The 21,363-nt window shown below is 39.7% G+C and overlaps 2 protein-coding genes across 2 annotated transcripts in view; both read right to left on the reverse strand.

Annotated features, from left to right (window-relative positions):
- Window positions 1-21,363, reverse strand: part of LOC143711279 (uncharacterized) — a 549,769-nt gene that overhangs the window by 21,465 nt on the left and 506,941 nt on the right. The window lies entirely within an intron of this gene.
- The window catches only part of LOC143712048 (uncharacterized), a 383,255-nt gene that overhangs the window by 20,819 nt on the left and 341,073 nt on the right, over window positions 1-21,363 (reverse strand). The window lies entirely within an intron of this gene.

The raw sequence follows: 21,363 nt of genomic DNA on the forward strand, positions 1-21,363 counted from the left end.
GTCGCTCCTACCAAAATAGTCACTATACCAAGACTAGAGTTGACTGCTGCAGTAATCTCTGCTGCTATGAGCAGTATGCTAAAGGAGGAGCTAGAGATCAAGATCGACAGAGAATATTTCTGGACAGATTCGCAAGTAGTCCTTGGCTATATCAACAACGAAGCCAGAAGGTTTCATGTCTTCGTGGCGAACCGTGTCCAGAGAATCCGGGAAACCACTGACCCAGGGCAGTGGTTCTATGTCGACACAGAGCACAACCCTGCTGATCATGCCTCAAGGGGCCTCAAAGTAGCAGAGCTGCTCAAGTCTAACTGGCTCACTGGTCCCAAGTTCCTGTGGGAGAGAGAGGTAGTTACAGCCCAAGGAACCTCAGAGCTACTGGTAGGAGACCCCGAAGTAAGGGCAATCCAAGTCTTGAAAACTGATGCTTCAAGGCAGGTCGATTTTCAAGAGAGACTCGCAAGGTTCTCAAAATGGTCCACAGCTGTAAAAGTCGTCGCTCGGATACAACGGTTGGCCAAGAGGATCAAGGACACAGAGCCCCTTAATGTTGAGGAAAGAAGGAGAGCCTCTCACACCCTCATCAAGCTTGCACAGAAAGATGCCTTTGAAAAGGAGTTACACATTCTCCAGACATCGGGAAAGCTGCCTTGTAACCACCAACTGTATCAGCTAGACCCATTCCTCCAAGATGGTATAATGAGGGTGGGAGGACGTCTGAGGAGAGCATCCGCACCTCTGGATCTGAGACACCCTATAATCCTCCCAAAGGATGGTGTTGTCACGCGCCTTGTCCTCGCGCACCACCATGAGAAAACACAACATCAGGGCAGAGGACAAACGTTGAATGAACTCAGGGCCAATGGTTACTGGATTATTGGTGGCAGTAAGGCAGCAGCCCAGCACATAAAGCGGTGTGTCCTGTGTAGAAGAGCCCGCGCACCTCCAGAGGAACAACGGATGGCAGACTTACCCAGAGACCGTATTGACCCCTCCCCACCGTTCACGTACTGCGGTATGGACTGTTTTGGTCCCTTCTGTACCAAGCAAGGTCGTAAGGAAAACAAATGGTACGGTCTCCTTTTCACATGTCTGAGCTCCAGAGCAGTCCACATAGAGATGTTGGATGACATGACGACCGATGCATTCATCATTGCTTTACGGTGTTTCCTAGCCATCCGTGGGGCCGTCAGGCATATCAGATCAGATCAAGGATCAAACTTTGTTGGAGCACGAAATGAAATGGAAAGAGCTCTCAAAGAAGTAGATAAGGAAAGAGTGGCCACATACCTGGCAGATAAACAGTGCGACTTCTGCATGAATGCACCAGCCTCAAGTCATGCCGGAGGTGCATGGGAGCGGCAGATCAGAACAGTAAGGAGTGTGCTTGGCTCAGTCCTTGCTCACAGTGCTGGAAGATTGGACGACACTTCCTTAAGAACCTTCTTTTATGAAGCCATGTGCATTGTAAACAACCGCCCCCTTACTGTTGACAATATCAGTGATCCCACCAGTATGGAGCCATTAACACCAAATCATTTGCTCACAATGAAGTCCTCTGTGCCTCTGCCCCCACCTGGTAACTTTGCTAAGGAAGACTTGTATGCCAAAAAACGTTGGAGAAGGGTGCAATATCTGTCCGAGCAATTTTGGAACAGGTGGAGGAAAGAATATCTTGCCAACATCACTCTTAGACAACGATGGCATGCACCAAGGCGCAATGTGCAAGTCGGAGATATTGTCATTGTAAAGGAAGGAGAGCTCCCTCATAATGAATGGAAACTTGCCAGGGTTCTTAAAATACAGGAGAATGATGATGGACTGGTGCGAAGAGTTACAATACAGATTGGAGAGCGCAAGTTAGGAAAAGGGGGTGAACGCCTCAACAAGCCATCCATCGTTGAGCGACCCATTCAGAAGTTAGTTGTTCTCGTAGAAAGCAGCTAAAATTCTGCTTCTTAATTTTGGTGCAGTTAGTCACTGACCTCAATTCAAATTCAAATTTGAAACAATTCACAAATCCTTTGTGTTGTTATAGGAAGATTGTTTTCTTGAACCTTTGCGTAGTGAGAAAAGTGTTCTCAATTGATATTGTTACATTTAACTTTCATGTGGTGTATTCTGCATATCAACTTTATCTGGAGAGTTTATAACTGTTGATCTACCATATCACTCAGGTTCAGATGTTTATGAGTGACCTTAACGAATGCTTTGAAATAACCATTGATTTAATGGATTAATATGCATACAAAACACCAAGGTTGTATGATTTGTTATTAATTAATCAAAGGTCATTTGGTGGGAGTGTAGCTGACGCTGAGTTCAGTGTAGACGCGTTTCCATGACTACACCGGAAGTTGTTAATGCGCAACCTTGTAAGCCGATAAAGTCATTTTGTAATGCAATTTATAATGTGTCTTGTTTATAGTAATTCTGAGTAATAGTGTGACTTAAAGCTGTTTTTTTACCTTGCTCTAGTTAAATTTATGACCAAGAGAAAAGTTGTTTATTAATAGTCACATGTTTAACCCCGGAAGTATTGAGAGTAGCAGGTGTGAGAAGAGAGTCGCGGGTGAAAACAGCGAACTTTTAAGCTCCCGTCTATTATTCTACAGCTGGTCTACCAGGCGAACACGGTAATAATTACGAGCTATCTTATTAAGCACTGTTAAATTTTGATTACAAGAAAATGTAAGACGCATTGTATTGGTCTGTATAAGAAATAAGAGTATATGAATGTTGCTTTGGGTGCTTTGTGATTGAAACTGTTTTGTTTATCTTCTAGTTTTCACGGTGTTTCATGATACTTCAGAGAAGAATAAATGTGATTGTGAACATCAGCATGAAGCGTGGACTCATTTATGACCAGTGTAGCTACAGTCCTTGTTAATTGTACGTCTTCTCTTGCTTGGACCAGGGTCGGTCACCAGCACAGCCTCGGTGCTTGATGCTGGAGGAGCGCAGAGATCCCACAGTGCAGAAAATTCGTTTTGTGTGCGCAGTGTCTTCACGCAGTCAGAAGCACTGTTCACAAGTGTCACCGCAGTAAACAAGTCCATATCTTCTGCCTGTAGTAGTCTGTTTGGCGGCTCGAAAAGTGACAACAGTTTCATAACAAGGTGAGCAATGAAAAGAAAACTGCGCTGCATAATGGCACGAACCAGCCCCGTAGCCTCGACGCGCCTCGTGTGTTTTCCACCTCGGTCAGTAATGTGGATATGTCGTGAAAACTCTTCACCACAATTTTGACCGTTGCCAAGTGGCCAGTCATCCTCTGGTCCAAGAGACGTTTCAGGGTATCGGCCTTTGTACAGGATAGCCACGGTTGGCCTCCTGATGAAGTTGTACAGCATGTTGCATACTCCAAAAAAATCCTCGACAGCTGCTTCACTGGACATGGCATGAATTACAACCAGATGAAGTTGGTGATTAAAGCAGTGAATATATGGTATGCTACGATCCAGCTTGTTTTGGAGCAATTTCTGCACACCAACATGCCTGCCAGACATGAGTGATGCGCCATCATAAACCTGGATTTTGTCCGTGCTGAGTCCGGCGCTGGTGAGCTCATCAATGATGACACCTGTCAGAGTCTCTGCATCACCTCTTTCAGATGTGGCCATTACCAAGAGGCGCTCACACACACCATAGTTTTTGTCAACAAAACGCACAACTACAGATATATTTTCTTGGCCTAAAGGATCCCGTGTGCCATCCACTTTAATTGAATACCAGCTATCGCCGACTTGTCTCACTATCTCCTCTGTCACGAGTTTGCTCATCATTTCGATAATCTCGTTTTGTATCTGTGGGCTTGTATAGCGTGCATTCTGTGGAATTGTTTTTGTAATCCTTGTCAGTTCGGGATCTTTTCGCATGGTGTACTCAAAGAGAGACAAAAACAGCCCCATGGAGCTATTATCATCTAGCAGCACACTGGCAAAACCAGCATTATCTCCACGTAACGGCAATTGATTCACCACTAAAAACACCAGCATATCAGTTACGGCTGACATGTAGTATCTGTTGCGAGCCAGTTGCTCTGAATTTAAGAGTAGAAATCTCTTTTCCTCTCTCTCTACATTTTTCTGAATCTCTCCACATTGCTTCACAGGCTAAATGTTCTTTTGAAGATGCATGCTTATTTAAGCCCTTGCCTGTTTCAATTGCATGTTTCCAATCATTAAATCCCTTAATGGAGAAGGTCGCGTCCGATGAAACAGATTTGAATTTCCTGCAGGCATAACAAAATGCGGAGTCCTTTTCCACCGAGTACTCAAGCCAGTCCCTGTTCAAATACCAGATAGAGGAAAATGATCGTTTTTTTGAACCAAACATTTTGACTGGATATTTCCTCAACACAACCTGTTTGGGTTTGTCCGTGCCGAGGTCACTCTCACCCACTGATTCAACAGGCAGTTGTGGCTCAAATGCGGCCCCAGTCGCGGTTGCACTTGACGTGCAGGTCCTGCCAGGCCCAGGGTCGGGCTCCATGGAGCTACTAGCATCAGGTTCAGACTGTCGTCCAGGGTTCCCTTCTCCAACTACAACATCAGGAGGCGTCGGTGTCGAATCCAATTTGGCAGAGGAGACTGTTGGTGGGCTTTTCAACCACTTACGGATATCCATGACGAATTGAAACCAGTAAGCCGGCGAAAAACTCATCAAGTTTAAAAAATGCGCAGTAACTGTTCTGTTGAGCGGCTAAAGTGACGTAGACTACTTGACTACGTCTTAACTTTCTTTTTAGTATTTTTAATGTTTTTAATGTATTTTTAATGTTTTAATGGTAAAGAATGTAACATTAATCCAACACAAAATTGCAACTATGATAATATAAAATTTAAATTAAAGTTTTTCTTTTAAGAGATCTGTGCCCTCAAGTGGGGGGGCACAAGCATTTTTGGGGGCGGGCCCGGCCCCCTAGGGCCCGCCCATAGCGACGGGTGTGATCATAGCACTGTCCATGGCAGTTACTGATATCTATGTCCATCTCATGTAAAACTGTGAGCACTGCATCACAGAGTTCCTTCCCTGTGTGGCTAGATATAGGGAAAAATTTTAAGAATCGCTCTTCAACGAGGCCCTCGGGTGAAACATACGTTATGATAAATGTAAGCTGATCAATGTGCGTCATGTCGGGAGTTGAATCAATGCAAATGGAAAAGTACTTTGTCACTTTCACTTCAGCAATGATTTCAGAAAGCTCAGAAGCTCGATAAATTCGTCACATGTTTTTGATGAGAGATATGAAGGGGTTCCTACCCCAGCATTGCCATATAGCCTATCTGTATGTGTGATTTCAAGGATGGGTCGAATTCACTGATCAGTTCCAGGATTCCCATGTAATTGTGTGCGTTTGAAATGGCAAGATGTATGCTAATTGAGAGTAATTTACCGAAGGAGTTGTGGACATATGCTGTACAGACCGCGGCTATAATTAGAAACAGATGTTATAATAGACGTCTGGGACAAACTCCATACTATCTGATAGCTGGAAAAAAGCCTGACCTGAAGATGCTGCCGCGATTTACACTATTGGATGTTAATATCCAATATAGGATATGTAGATAGTTCATTCCTGCTTATTTTTTTACTTTCTGAAAAAAAAATTTATAAATGATTTTCACTGTATATAGTCTAAAGTAGGCCCTATGAAAGAAATGCATGTACATTTTTAGAATAACTAATTTCTACATTAAACACAACAATACGCCATCGCATTCGCGACTCTCCTATGATTAAGGGCGCACAACTGGTTTTCTTCACACCAGAGCCTCGCTTTCGATTTCAAAATAACGGCTGCGTGAAATAAGCGTATTGGGCGGGGCCCATGGGCTTGAGCCCAGTCAAGCCCAATGTTCACAGAGTAAACGCAACAACGTATCTGACATGAAACACACACACAGCTACAGCTGTGCTCACTCAAGGTGATTTTATTCATTAAACAACCAATCACAAATGTACACACCCCCATTATTCATCACGTGAAATTTCATTCATTTCATAAATATCAATCAATAATAAAAAAATAAAATGCACTTTGAGAGCACACGGTTAACGCCCCCACTTGCTCTCACATTGTTAACATATAACGCATCCTTTTCCAAAAATAAATGCATCAAACTTCATCATCTTACACTTGGTTGCAGGCTTTGTCAACACATCTGCTACCATCTCATTAGTGGGACAATACACTAATGTAATGTTACCATTATTTACAGAAGACCTAATAAAATGGTACTTGATGTCTACATGTTTGCATCTTTGCCTGCTCACAGGATTTTTTGCTAAGGCGATTGTACCTTGGTTATCTTCATATACTTTAGGTTGCGAGTATTGACATGTATCAAGATCTTTCAGCAGTTGTTTAAGATAGAGACACTCCTATGGTTGTGGCTAGGGCTATATACTCTGCCTCACAGGTGGACAGTGCGACAGTTGGCTGTTTCTTTGTTTTCCATGAAATCAAAGCACCACATTCAGTTAAACTTACACAATAGCCAGTTGTACTACGTCTGTCATTACTAGCTTCCCAGTCTGCATCACTGTATGCTCTTATTCCCAGTGTCTCATTACATGTTCATTACATGTAACACAGTTCTTTGTCAATTGTACCTTTAAGATACCTTAGTACCTGTTTAACTGTGGACCATTGCTCAACAGTTGGTTCTGTGAAATATTGTGACAGTTTGCTTACAACAAAACTTATATCAGCTCTAGTACAGATGGTCAAATAGATGAGGCTTCCCACTGCCTCTCTATATTTTTTCACATCAATCATCTTTTCGGCATCATTATTATAGTCAAGTTTTTGTTCACAAGGAGTCTGTAAGGGGTGTACAGTTAAAGACCCAGAACCAGATATGAAGAATGAAGACCCAGAGTCAGAATTATAAAAAATTAAAGAAAATATTTACTGAAGGTAGTTTGCAGTTTCATCAGCAGAAGTCAGCTTCAATACTCGCACAGGAGTTCGTAGGCCGCCCCGATTACAGTTACAAAGATCACAGCAGTTATACGATTTCCAAGGTCTAAGCTACGTCATTGCTTACAGGATGAATGATTCTCATTGGCTAAGAAACATTAAGAGCCTAAACAATTTAACACATGTGAGGAGATAGGGGTGCCTATCGCCATTAGTCAAGATAGTTGTCGTCCACTCATTAGATTTAGGTCTGTGGTGGCCTCGCAGGTTAGAGAAGGGCGCCGGGGTGTCTGGTCCGAACGTCCAGAACCTACATAGAATGTCATACGCACACACACACACACACACACACACACACACACACACACACACACACACACACACACACACACACACACACACACACACACACACACACACACACACACACACACACACACACACACACACACACATAACAGACACTAGCAAATAACAGCTCCCATCAAGGCTGAAGAGAGTCTGAGCTCCTTATTATCAGTTAAGTATACCAAAACATAATGCTAAAACATTCACTCATTTGGGAGAAAAAAAGATCACTGGCATTTACTCCGAAGGAAGGAAATATACTGGAAAGAATACATTTTAATACAACAATTAAAGTTCGATATAGTAACGCTCAATATAGCTTGACCATATATCCAGCGAAGAATCATATGTGTCCACGCTGCCTTTAGGACCCTCTACTGATACCAGAGAAAGAGACAAACGGCCTTGTGGGTTACGTGGCCTTCGTGTCCTGCGTGTACTGCGTGCAATCTCAAAGTAAGATTGGAATGCACCTAAAAGAAACTGGTTACTTACATCACATGCATTTAAGAAAATATAATTTCACAAGCACAAAGAATATAAAAATTATTATGTGATAATGAATATATTTGATTATTGATTTTTATAAAGGAAGTATATAAGCATTCAAAAGGATATGATTATAGATGTATTTGAAGAGGCAAGGGATTTTGACCAACCCTTCAAGTCGATCTAGGTTTGCAATCCTGCATGTTAAACTTTTGCAATATTTTTGTCACATATTTTGCTTGTGACATTCTCACACAGTTGTCCATCTGGTTAAAATCAACACCTAAAAAATGCCTTAATTTGCCCAAATCTTTCATTTGGAATCTTTCAGTAAGCATGTCCTTTACACGTCTAAGAACATTTTCATCACTTGCCACAAACAACAAATCATCAACCCATATTACAATGATCACTTTTTCATTAGCTGTTTCCCATGTATACACACAATAGTCAGCTTGATTCTGCACAAAGTGGTTTCTGGTCAAGTACTCATGTAGTACCTTGTTCCAGTTTCTGCCCGATTGTTTTAACCCATACAATGACCTTTCCAATTTACAAACCAATTTTTCATTTGTGCCAGATTTTACTTCATAACCCTCTGGTTGTTCTATGTAAATTTTGTGATCTATTGGTGCGTTCAGATAGGCAGTTTTTACATCCATGTGGTGCAAAATCAAGTTTTCTTGTACTGCTTTTTGTATTATCACTCGGATACTTGTCAAGTTAGCTGTAGGGGAAAAAGTCTCTTCATAATCAACACCTCTCTTCTGACTGTATCCTTTGGCTACATAACGTGCTTTGCACTTTTCAGATCCATCTGTGTTATTCTTAAACGCATAAACCCATCTGCCCCCCCACTGCTTTCTTACCCTCAGACAAACTACTTAGGGTAAATGTGTGATTTTCTCTAAGTGATTGCATCTCCTCATCCATTGCAGTGACCCACTCATTTGATCTGTCCGAGGTTACAGCTTCTGTAAAAGTTACAGGTATATTACATGTCACTCTATAACAGTAATCTATGTTGATCTGCACCTGATCAGTTTTCTCATCAGATGCTTGTTGAGAAAGATAGTCATGTAAATAACTTGGCTTCATCTTCACTCTAGAATTGGCTTTCTGTTAAAGAACACCATCATCATCATCATCATCATCAATGGTAGTCTGAGTCTGTTGCTCAACACAGGTCTTAGAAAGAAACTTAACTAACCTGTGCTTTTGTACTTTTTGCTGTCAGGGAAATAGACAATGTATCCGCTCCAAGATGGCGCCGCAGACGGCTGCCTCTGTGTGGGGCTCTCCAGCTATTGTGTTGTTTTTGTTCGTTTGTTCTGCGTTTAGTCATTCTTTTCCTATCAGTTTCACCAAAGACGAACTACTGGATATTAGGAAACACACACCAGATAACTTTTCTACAGTTTTTGATTATTCGGACGTCTTGCAGGACATTCTCGTTCTGTTCTTCCCATCTATCTGTCATGTCTATCCATCTATCTCTATCTGCCTATCTGTCATGTCTATCTATCTGTCTGTGTCTGATAGACTGTATTGCCTTCAAAACTTTCAGCTTGAAAACCACTTCAAACTTTTAAAACTATTTCAAACTTTCAGGCTTTCTCAAGCCAACCTAAACTTTGTCTTGACAAACTTTTTTTAAACTAGTTTATGTTTTTCATAAAGTAAGTCTCTTAGGTACTTTACAGACAAAGCCAATAACACTCAAACATATCTTTGGCTAACATCTTCTTGTAATATGTTTAAAACATTTAAAAAATAAATTCCGTGTATGACTATGTATTGTGTTAATGCCTTTCTTGAAAATTATTCAATATTGTTTATTCTGTATTTGATCTAAATTAGGTTTTGTGAACTGGAGTGCATTTTCCAGACAATATAGTGGCGCTTTTCCACTGCATGGTACGGTACGGTTCGGTTCGGTACGACACGCTTTGGCGCTTTTCCACTCAGGGCCGGCGCTAGCCATTTGGGAGCCCTAAGCACAAATGCTTGGTTAAATGTATATATAATATAAATTATATATAAATATATACAGTATATACATGCAAATATTTCTTAAATATATACGTGCATATGTGTGTGTATTTATATATACAAAATAATTATACACAGTACACACACATATATCATGTAGACACAAACTTTTATTTTGGATGCGATTAATCTTTTCCCAGCCCTAATAATTTGACAACTCTGTGAATATGAAAATATACAAACAAGGAGATTGCGGTTTTTTTTTCCTAATTGCAGTTTCACCAACAGATGTCGCCCTTGGGCCTTGGCCTATGAACCTCTTCAAAACAACTGCATTATCCGCATAGAACAACAACGAAAAAACGTATCTAAGTGGTCTTCCTTTTCTTCTCAAACAAACTAACTGCATCTTAAACAGCCCAAGTTTCAAAATTTCCCGTGGGAGAAACCCCCGGACCCCCGTTAAAATAAGAGATTCAACATGCAGGGCTAAAAAAGCCTGCCCCGGATCATTTGCACTACTAGCGATGCCCCCCTGGACATGCATACACGACGCAAGGGCGCCCGCGCTACAAAACTAACATTTTTATTTAAAACATTGTCTTACCTGCAAGCGACGCACGAGTATCATCCCGCTGTCTCTTCTTTTTCCTTTTTCCGCCCCCGACTCTTGGTGCCTTTTCGAGGCCATGTCTGAGGTCGGTGTCTGCCAAATTTGACATTGATTGAGGCATGAACAGACCACTGGGAGGTGGGGAAGGGGGGGCACCAGAGGGAGACTGGCACAGGAGATTCACCTTTTTCTCGACTAATTTGGTCTAGGCCTATATTGCTTTTGTATATTAACATACTTTAGACATTTTATTTGTTATTTATAATAGTAGCCTATTGTGATGATTTTTCACGACCCAGATTTTTTGATGCCCCCCCAAGCACTTGATGCCCTACGCGCAGTGCGTGATGTGCGTGTGCGGAGCGCCGGCCCTATGGTACGGCACGGCTCGGCTTGGCACGGCTGACTTGTGGCGCTTTTCCACTGCATGGTACGGTACGGTACGGCTCGCTTCGGCTCGCTTTAAATGGTACCACCTCTGTTGAGGTTCCAAGCGTAGGCCTACCGTACCGATACTAAAATGTGACGTGCAAGCACTGTAGATCACTGATTGGTCAGACAGACAGAATCGTCACTACCAGCGTCATTCTATTTGCGAGACATCAAACCCGCTAGATTTAAATAGCCAGTAACAGCTAGCGCTGTAGTACCTGTTTTAAAACTACTTGCTTGACTTGCTTGAAGAAAGAAAACTTCCAAAAAAGAAATGGCTGAATCGTGGTCAGTGGACGAGAAGCGCAGACGTTCCTCTTGTTGGTTGCTGAGGAGCGGATAAACTATAACGATCAGTCATAATCCCACCCACTTTGAAGCGGTAATAACTGCAGTGGAAAAGCAACAGAGCTAAAGCGAACTGAGCCGTGCCGTGCCGAGTTGTACCTCGCAGTGGAAAAGCGCCATAAGCAAGAGTTCCGGGTGCCGTACTCGATGACTCTGTGCTTGCACTGCAATACACAAGGACTGCCCACCTGTAGGTGATAGCAAAAGCGGAGTCCTGCGTGTGTTAGTGATGGGCGGATCGATCCTGAAGTATCGATACTTCGATACTGACGTGGTATCGAAAAGGATCGATCCTCACACAAAAATATCGATCCAAATGTGTGTTTTTTTTACCAGTAATTTTTTATTAATTTAGCATGCAATTCAGTGCGTAAAATAAGCGTCTAAGTGGAAAAATAAGCGAATGTTAGCGGGTAATTGTGTAGGATAGAACCTTTTCTCCTAGTCATCTGTATACAAGACGAAACCAATCAATCACAGAGAGCGTTCGATGCTGGTGCTTCGCTGAGCTCACAGGCCCAGTGCGTTTGGGAAACGAAGCCTTGCTTAGATGACAGAGAAACAATCGGGAGTTATTTCGCAATAAACAAACCAAAACTGTACATAATGGTTTAAAATGTTGACGTCAGTAAGATCTTTTTAATGAAATTAATATTTTTATTCAACAAGGATCGATACATTAAATTGATCAAAAGTGACAGTCAAGGGTTTTACACTGTAAAAAAAAATCTACTTCATATAAATGCTGTTCTTTCAACTTTGTTCATCAAATAATTCTGCATAAAATGTATCATGGTTTCCAACAAAATATGAAACTGTTTTCAACATTGATAATAATAAGAAATGTTTCCTGAGCAGCAAATCAGCATATTAAAATGAATTATCATCATGACTGGAGTAATGATGCCGAAAATTTAGCTTTGATCACATGAATAAATTACAGTTTACTATGGCATAGAAAACAGATAGCCTATGTTAAATTGTTAAATTGTAATATTACAGTTTTTACTAAGAGAAATAAAAATCTTACAGACCCCAAACTTTTGAACAGTAGGCTAGTACTATAATTTGGGTAGTTTTGTAAAAGTCACTGACTAATGAAAGGGGAGTTGAGAGCACAGATCACAAAATATTTAGGCCTAGTAGTCATGAAAACGTGTTCAGATTTACCATATTAATGATGCATTCACCTCATAAATCATGACACACTGCTGTAAGTGAAAGTGAAAGTGAAAGTGACACGTGATGGCCAAGTATGGTAACCCATACTTGGAATTTGACCTCTGCATTTAACCCATCCAAGTAAGTGCACACACATTAGGAGCAGAGTAGTGAGTAGTGAACACACACACACTGCAAACGTGGATACACACACCCGGAGCAGCGGGCAGCCTTGAGTGGCGCCCGGGGAGCGATTGGGGGTTGGGGCCTTGCTCAAGGACACCTCAGTCATATTCCTGCCGGTACTGGAATTGAACCAGCAACCTTTGGGTCACCAGTCCAACTCTGCTACCATTAGGCCATGACTGCCCCACCGGGCCATGACTGCCCCACCTAGGCAGTCATGCATAAGTGCATACAAGTTCAAATGCATGCTTTTAAAATGAAAAAGTATCGGTATCGGTATCGATATCGGCGATACTGGCCCTGTATTTACTTGGTATCGGATCGATACAGAAATTTGCAGTATCGCCCATCACTAGCGTGTGTGTGTGTGTGTGATGGCAGAAGCGGAGTCCTGCGTGTGTGTGTGTGTGTGTGTGTGTGTGTGTGTGTGTGTGTGTGTGTGTGTGTGTGTGTGTGTGTGTGTGTGTGTGTGTGTGTGTGTGTGAGTGATGGCAGAAGCGGAGTCCTGCGTGTGTGTGTGTGTGTGTGTGTGTGTGGTGGCAGAAGCGGAGTCCAGCGTGTGTCTGTGTGTGTGTGTGATGGCAGAAGCGGAGTCCTGCGCGGATTTTATTCCGATAAGGAAGTGGAGGGCTATTACTCGGTTGATTTGTTTTTTCAATGAAGGAGGGGAATTTCAAGCAGAGTTTTGTGTGTGTTGATGTACAGATATGTATGTGATTATCTGTATGTGTACATATTTATTTTACACAATTATAATCTTTGTTTTGAAATAAAGGTTATCAATGTTACGAGTTTGGTTTTTTGAGTTGGCATGCATAATATGGGATACAGAGATTGACAATGTCTGTAGTTGGTTTAACTTCAAACTACTTTATTTGAATAAATGTTTTATAATAGCCTTATATAATGCACAAAAATAAACAATTATTAACTATTACAGAGGAACTGAATTACTCTGAAATTCCTGAAAGTTTACCTTAGGTCAGGGACAGTTAAAACTATGGATGTGTGTGCTGTACTCATCTTTTGATGTTTTCATTATTACTTTAGAGGTTTTTTTAGTACATTGGCATTATTTAAAAAATATGATGTCAAAAAAATTCTATTATGCTTGCAAACAATACAGAGATGACAATCATGGCATACAATTCTGTAACAAAATTGCAAACTTGTCTGGACAAAATATAACAACAATATGTACAATGTCATCTGAACACATAGAATAAAGGAAGAAGTTAGCAATGCATGGCTAACTAAAACAAAGAAGAAGAAAAAAAACGAGAAATAGGAGGGTAAGATATTATTTTATACATCATTTAGAGTAGGGCTACACAAATTAAAGATCTTACAATTTAAAATTGTTTCAATTGTTTTCTTATTTACTGAGGATGAAATAGTGTTAAGGTACATTTAAAAAAAATGTTATAAAACAATAAAAACTAGTTTGTTGTTGGTGAATTTACATTTATGGATATAAAATGTTCGCAATAAATTAAATTAGTAACAAAGCAGGCTTTTTTTTAGTGGGGTCAGAATCAAATTAGCCGAAAATAATGTCTTTAAAGGTTACTGATATATCTTGCTGGATATTATCTTTAATAAATATGTCGATATATTTTCATAGTTGTTCAGTGTAGAAACATCACCAAAATAAATTATAAACCGTTTCTGTGTGAACTTGGGAAAATGAGCATCTTGTGTCAATGTTACTTTTATATTTAATCATAAAATATTTAACAGGATAAAATGTATGTATTATTTTGAAAGATACTTCTTTTACTTTTATTAGTTAGAAAATATTTTTGTTGTAGGGACCAAATCTTTTTCCAATCTAAATTTTTAAACAAATTATATTATGTCAAATTTGCGCATGCGTTTTAAATACGCGTGACGTCAAAACAAGTGACGTCACCGCTTAACGCGCATGGGCTGTCCCCGCGATATGGCGCATGCATGGTAACACTTACGTGACGTAATAAACGTGACGTCACCGCGCTACCGTCTGCACAGAATAGTACTTGGATATCTGCGGCACTGAAGCGCTGCTGCGTGACGTCATCGGAATGCATTCTACTCGACACGTCACTGTACTGGAGGCGTCAAAGGCTGTTCTCACTGAAAACTCACTTTTGACTCGTTGCGCGATTAAGTGTCGGTGTATGATTTTTGCACCAGTCTAACGGTACAGCTTTTGATCTGTGTGCAATTTTGAATCAGCTTGTATTTTGCGAATCTGATCATAAATCATTAAACACAAAATGAATCTTCAGGCACTGCTGTCTGTGCAGAAGGAAATGCGAGAAAAGTTTGCAGAGATGAGGAAAGCGAGGGAGCAGGAAAAACAGAAACTGATAGAGGAAACAATTAAAGCAATTAGAGCGTGAATACCATCAGTCACAAAAACAACTGGTTCGGGGAAAGGCAGTGCTTGAGAACTTGCGTGCCGAAACAAAAATAATGGTAAATACACACAAACATTTATACACAAAAAGAAAAAGAAACATTTCAGTATCATAAGATTACTGACTATTCGTGTCTTTACAGCAGGGCCGCACCGAGGCATAAGCGAACTAAATCGAGTTTAAATTTTTGTTTTTTTTAGATGACTTAAACAAGTGACATAAATGAATGAATGAATATGAATGAATAATTCAAGACAAGAAAATTCTGATTTCATGATCAATATACCTGTCAACAACTGCTGCTGTGTCTGCCAGCGTTTAAGTCATGCGCATAATCTAGTCACCTCGCGAGTGCATAGACTACCGTGCGCGACTGTGCATAGTCATGGTATCGGTTTAAGTTGGAGAAAATAGCCGCAGGGGAACTTAACCTTCTAGGTGTAAGGTTAGCAGTTTGAATAAATAATAAACATAGCAGTTTGAACTCTTCTCCACTTCATTATACCACACATCAGATCACTAACTAAAAACCCGCGTCACTCCAGTACCAAGTGCGCACGACCAATTCCTATCTACGGCAAGCCCCGAGGGGAAAAATAGATTGCATACACACATACAACGAGCGCCAGTACATCATTACCTGTATTATAGTAACAGACTTTGTTGGATTCTGTCATGTACAATCCAACAAAGTCTGTTACAATAATAATAATAAAAAAGATTTTGAGGACAGTTACACTGTATTGAGACAGTAGAGAAATAATAATAATATTTTTTTTACAGTTTTCAACAATAATTGTCATTGTTGAACCCTTGTTCTTATTATGTTTCTGATGTCTCACTTTTGTCATTATGTTTTGCAAATCATTTATTTTATATACGTTTTGAGGAATTTTGTTTTAAGAAGTTTCAAAGAGTTATTAAAGGAGTAAAGTAAAAGTTTAAACTTTTTTATTTAAGTAGGCATCTATTTTTTATTTATTTTGTATTAATACATAACCTCACTGTATTCATTTATAATGTATCATTATTGCGTGACATTTGTGTCAATAATTGTCAAGCACAGGTGACTTCGCGTAGTGGGAGGGGGCCCCCAAATCAAATACTGCTAAGGGCCCCCAAATGTTTTTAAATATATTAAACATTAAAACATTAGTTAGTCTCAACGTTCTTCTCGAAGAATAAGAGTAAACAGAAAAGTAGGGCTGGATATGTTTAAGTTAGAATTCCTCACTCAAAACGCCAGAGTTTTTGCCCGAGATCTGCACACTCAAATCCTCTTGTTATAATTTAACTTGTAAAAGAAACAAATGTAGACATTATGTAGGCTAAATACGATATTTATTGTACAGTCAGAACTTTATGAGATCGCAATTCATTAAGATGAGTGACTGCTCAGTGATAGGGGTGAGCAGGGCAGGACTTAGGGTGGTGGGGGCCCCTGGGCTTGAGTCACTTTCGGGCCCTACCTTCTATACATTACTTTAAATAGAACCAAATGATACATACACAAGCTATGTATTAGAGCTACACAATTCTGGATAAACTGAGAATAAAAATAGAGATCATGATTCTGAACAAACAACCTAACAAAATAACATAATTTATGTGAATTGCTGAAGTCTATTAAACATGTTTAATTAATCTGAATTATTTAAAAGACTTGGGTTTGAATGATTCAATTCCTCAATCAAATACACTTGTTTCATAGATGAATCAGCATTTTTGAACGAATCTCTTGAATGAACGATTCAATAAGAAATGTTTTTAAGTCATTTGTCGCCATCTGGTGGCGTAACAATATAATCGATCCAATCTCTTTTTGAAGTGCAAAGCTACTTTCAAATGCTGACTGGTACCATCGACAGTGTTACATGTTAAAAACGTAATACTTTATTTATATGACCACTGATTGAAGCTTAAAAAGTTTTTTTTCAATAAATAAATGATTAAAAAAGTTCAAAGTGATCATGTGTTTATTCCAATGTACAAATGTCATTTGTCAGAGCGTTTTCACACCTGAAAGTCCGCACCAAGGTCCGAACCAAAGTTCACGTTTTGATACATTTTATACTTTCAGAAAGTTTTGGTTTGGTTTCACACTGCAATTATGCGAGCGCACTAAAGAACTTTACGTGACATACTTGCGTTCTGTCGTCATCATCAATGTGGGCTGCATCCTGACATTGATTGGTTTGTAAATGGACGTGCGTCTGACGTCAGCGTGTTGTCAATTCGGACCAAACTGAAAAGTCCGGAAGTCCGGACCAAACAAGGTAGGTGTGAAAGGGCCCTTAAAATAGCATATAGGGGCACATTAATGTCAGTTAAGTTAACTGGCCAATGTGAACTAGCCAGACCTTGACCCCTTGATTTTAATTAAACAGTTTTACAAACAATAATCATTTAGGTTACCTTATTAGCTTATGGTCTTTGCCTCATATTCAATCTGCACAATGAATCTACTTTCAATGGCTAGATTCTTTTGAAGCCATTGTATGAATATGGCCCTATTGTAGAAATAACTTCTGATCTCATTAACTTAGTGATTGTGCAAACATTTCATAACCAACTCAGTGTTATTTTCATTTTCATTTTATTTTCAATACAAAAAACTGGACAATAAGCTTATTTGCATTTCATTTAGTAATTAATTAATCTTTGTATGACATAACAGATGTATCTGACGACCACATGGGGTAATATTCATGATGTTTCTTTATTCATAAAGCTCCTCCTGGGTGAAGCTCTCAATCTCAATTAATTATGATACAGATGGATATGGCATTAAATTAACTACTTAACTTCTGTAGTATAAAACCTTGTTTGGATATTGGATATCTTGTTGTTCAAATCCAAGTTAATAATAAATGTATTGTTTAACTACATCACTTAACTACATGTCTTCATTTAAAACACACAGGGTTTTAATTTAGGCTCTACATGTCAGGAGAATGACCTGATTCTCAATGTTTGAGTTGTGATCAAAGCTGAAATATTAACACACACACACACACACACACACACACACACACACACACACACACACACACACACACACACACACACACACACACACACACACACACACACACACACACACACACTGTGACGGACATTTGTGGAAGTAATATATAGACTTTGATCAAGGCATTGTAGGCAGGTCTGGATCAGTGTTCTCTGTTAGATAGAATAATGGCGTTTTCACACCTGAAAGTCCGAACCAAAGTTCATGTTTTGATACATTTTATAAATTCGGTTAGCTTTGGTTTCACATTGCAATTATGCGAGCGCACTTAAGAACTCTACATGACATGCGTGCGTCCTGTCATCATCATCTATGTGGGCTGCATCTTGACATTGACTGGTTTGTAAATGGACGTGCGTCTGACGTGAGCGTGTTGTCAATTCGGCGGGTAACTTTGACAAGAATGAAAAAAAATATAATAATTGACAAGAATAAATTAACAGATGCATATCGTTGCCACTATACTGTTATTATCACGACATTACTACCTGCAGCACCAACTATAGCCTACTCAAGGCTAGTTCAAATTCCCCAAATATACGTCCTCGTTGTGCGAACATTTTATCGTCGCCGGCAGGAAAGGAGGAGAAGACTGCAAGCAATCCTGCGAGAACCACCGGAACTTCCTGTAAATGGTCTGAAAGTCCGAACCATACGGAAAATGCTTTCACACTAGAAACGATCCAAACCTTTGTTCAGTTTGATCTGGACCGAGACTACCTCTTTTCGTCTGACCAAATTTCATCTGTTTGGTCCGGACCGTGGTCAGGGGGAGGTTTCACACCTGTCATTTTGATTCGGTTCAAACTGAAAAGTTTGAAAATCCGGACCAAACAATGTAGGTGTGAAAGGGCCCTAAATCACTTTTGTGGAAGATTTCGTAATTTCGCAGATCTTATTCATGCACAAACAGATCCATTACACTAAAGGAAAAGGAAAACGTTCACACTGCTGTTAACGACAGATGGCATACGAAGACAACATTTTCTGTCCTATTTTGGAGGAACTGGTCCACCTTTCAAGAGAAAAAAAAATTCTGTGTGAATTTCTTGGGCTATGAAGCAAAATGCCTTGATCTGGTTTTGATGCAGACATTCAGTTACAGACTATGAGTTAGTGTGTGTAGATGATAAAAGCGGCAGATCCCCTGCAGATCTTGACATTAGTGTGAAACAGAGCAGATGGGGTGTGTGTGTGTGTGTGTGTGTGTCCTGACTGGTCTCTCCCAGCTGAGAGCTGCACGTGAGAAACCCAAAATGGGATCCCATTGTGAGCTGGTTTTAAACAGACGCCCTTCAATGCAAGTTTAATAGCATAACGAGGGATTTATAAGCTATTTTTTGTAGGCTGGTTTTTTGGCCAAGTGTGACTTTTTGTACAAAAAAAACAACAACATTTCACAACAAATTTCCATTAAACATTAAAGCACATTAGTGTGATAAACAGTGCACTTATATATATATATATTATGTAAAATTGACAAAATTATCCACAAATAATGGTACGTAAGCTCGGATAAATAAGGCCTATGATTGAAATAATTGTATGATTGTATGAAAAAATACAAAAACTGTCCTAATTGAAAGAAAACAAGCTGACAAACGGATTGATTTCAATATTTGGCGATAATATTGCTAACGAGAGATTTATAAGCAATTTTTTGCAGGCCGATCATTCTTGACTGGGAAAACCAAAAATGTTATAGGGTTTTCAACACAGCACAAGGGATATATATATATAGATTATATAGAGGGACAAGTAGGAAATGTAGGTGGGGGGGTGAATGAACAGCGCTCTCTTCCACTCACATTACCCACAAGTGACGAGCAAGGCACCAAACCCCCAATCGCTCCCCAGGCGCCGCAGCAAAAATGGCTGCACACTGCACCGGGTGTGTGTTCACGCTGTGTGTGAAATCAATACTCCATGCTGTGTGTGTGCACTTGGGATGGGTGAAATGAGCACAAATACCAGGTATTGGACACCATGCTTGGCTACACGTCACATCACTTCACTTCATAAATGCAGTCAATTACCCCAAATAATCAAATACTGAATGCCTCTTTTGGTATTTGCCCAAAATAGTTTTGTTACTAAAATGTTTTCTTCAGTACACTGAACTGAGCTGAAGGAGTATGGAAAGGATGGAATAAAAATGGCCATTCTTCACTGTATCTGACAGGCTATAGTCAGTGTCTGTCCCTCAGCTCATTACAGCAAGAGTGAGCAGCCAGCCCGCTTTTGTCAGCATCGTGCTTTAGTCCAACATCTGTTGCCTAGCAACGGTCTCATCGCACATACCTAACTCAAGAGCCGACTGATGAAAGACCAGTCTCAAAGACTGGCCATCCTCTGCTGTATAAAGCAGTTTTGCCTTTCATACTGTGTGTTAAGCATTTCTGACATTTCTACATGATATTAAACAATGTAAACATTGCTTTAGCTTGGAGCCGATAATGACCAGTAGTTAAAGAACATGTTACGGACCATAAAAAATCATAATTGGGATGATTGATGCACAAATTTGATTATTGATTTGCACAATTAATCCCTCTACACATGCTGTTGAGAAGGGCCTCGAGTCAGTTCACTAGTGTAAAAGCGTAAGCTTCTGTTGTTGTACGTGCTCTACGCTATTAAACTACGTTAACTGACTAGAGGCCCACAGAGAAGGAAATGAATAGTTGAAATAAAGTCGTTATTTTTGTTTGTTTTTGCGCACAAAAAGTATTCTCGTCGCTTGATAAACTTAAGATTGAGTCACTGTAGTCACTTGGACTATTTTAACGATATCTTTAATAACTTTTCTGGCCTGGCAAGTGTCAATCTTTTAGAAACCTATGGAGGAGTGATCCAGCTCTCAGATTTCATCCAAAATATCTTAATTCGTGTTCTAAAGATGAACGAAGGTCTTACGGGGCTGGAACAACATGAGGGTGAGTAAATACTGACAGAATTTAAATTTTTTGGTGAACTAACCCTTTAAACTTTGTTGGAAACATTTGGGATAATGTTTGAAAACTGTGGATTTGTATGAACACTTATAGAAGTTGATGATGATGATGATGATGATGATGATGATGTTTGTGATCATGGTTTGCTTTTGCTTTGGAAATCTGTTTCAGGTTGATGTTTTGGTTTCTAGTTTGTTTCATTTGTTATGTTGAGTTTATTTTATTTATTTATTTTTTTGTGGAGGGGGCAGGAAATATAAGATATTCTTCGTCCTGCCTCCTTTTCATCATGGTTTTATAAATTATATATATGAGGATGATGAAGTAAGTTAATGGCAAATATCCATGAATGAAATAAACATAAATCAATCGGATAATGTAAGTACACAAAATATATAACACAGTACTAGCATTTTTTTTATATATTTTAATGCAAAAATCTTGCACATTCTTCCCGGTGCAACTAAATTTTTGTTAGAGGT

Source organism: Siphateles boraxobius, unplaced genomic scaffold (genome assembly GCF_051911475.1).
Source record: "Siphateles boraxobius isolate OS27281-9 unplaced genomic scaffold, OSU_SipBor_1 5, whole genome shotgun sequence".
Taxonomy (NCBI): Eukaryota; Metazoa; Chordata; class Actinopteri; order Cypriniformes; family Leuciscidae; genus Siphateles; species Siphateles boraxobius.